The sequence below is a fragment of the Pholcus phalangioides genome, unplaced genomic scaffold (assembly GCF_987345545.1).
Source record: "Pholcus phalangioides strain wild (caught in Gottingen) unplaced genomic scaffold, Ppha-v1.0 ptg000001l_1, whole genome shotgun sequence".
In the NCBI taxonomy this organism is placed as follows: domain Eukaryota; kingdom Metazoa; phylum Arthropoda; class Arachnida; order Araneae; family Pholcidae; genus Pholcus; species Pholcus phalangioides.
The window spans coordinates 30187083-30188488 of NW_028301594.1; positions in this window are offsets into that span (position 1 = coordinate 30187083).

Sequence of the window (1406 nt, forward strand, 5' to 3'; positions counted from 1 at the left end):
AAAATCACCATTCGTCCCGTATATACGGGACTCACGCCCGTACGCAGGAGGCGGAATGTGTTCCATTGTATATTCATGAATTTCTTTTTAGGAGGGGGTTGAGCCCCCCCCCCCTCACAAAATTTATTGGGGGACCTCAAATGGCCTCAGCCCCCTCGTTACGACGCCTATGGTATCAACATAGGGTATATATGACCGAAATTTCAGGGCGATTTGTTCAGTATTTTTCTAGGAATTCGAGAAAATGTCTAAGCTCTTAAGTGGACACAGACTTTTGGCTGTAGAGTGCATGCGTACATGGTTTTTTGTTTATAGAATAAAATCTAATAGTATTTTTTTTTCGTAATCTTAATCGCATTCACTAGGAATATTGACTATCTGGGAGAAGTTCTGATTCTCTTAGATTGAATCTTTCACTAGCTGAACTGAACAACTCTGATAAAAATTGAAACTTTACATCATTTGAATATTAATTATTCTGTGAACTAAATGCTGTAGAATTTCACCTAGGCTGATCAAAACGAAACAATATGGGGAAAAAAGCAATGTTAAGTGAAGGACGTAAAAAATTTGCTGGGGAACAAGAAAAATTCGTTGACCTTCTCTCACTACGTACTACTTTTATCAGATTGATAACTTCTTCGTCAATAACACTGCTGGTAATCTTATCTCTGGCGCAAAATGCTGCTTCACACTTCTCTCTCGTCCGTTCTCTTTCGAATACGCGTGTGCTAATCATCACAGATCTTTTTTTTGAACGTCTGAGAAAACTGACAGCACATAAAGTGTGATATTCTCCAGAGTTTCGGGCGCCTTCAGCATCGTAATGTAGTCAACGCACATTATAACGACCCCCCCCCCCATTGTTCCAGGGAAAATGTACGCTACATTGCGAAGTACGGCCGCCTTTACCAGACGCGGGGCCCAGTGTGAAAATAATAGCGTGGCCAGGGGTGAGTCTCCACAATTTCGAGGCACCAAAATGTTTCGGACTCACCCCCCCCCCCCATTGCCCCGATTTTATATATTTTGTTAGAAAAGGGAATCGGTATCTATTATTTCAGAATACACTGGAATGCTGAGGAATATCCATAAAAATGTTTTAAACACACAACAGAATGGCAAAACGTAAATTAACACAAAAATTCATGAAAATTCAGCACTGAAGGTAGTTTTAAAATAATGGAAAAAAAATAAACAATCCGAAACTGATGAAAATTTTATAGATTTGATGAATTAAAAATAATTGAAAGAAATAATTCCAGAATTGATGAAAATCCAAAATTGACAGAATAATCCAGAAAAAATTTTAGAATTGGTAATGGCTTACAATAATTATATATTGTTGGCTTTTTTCAAACCTGATAGATTTTTCTTTGCTTACGTTATAACAAAATAAAAAATAA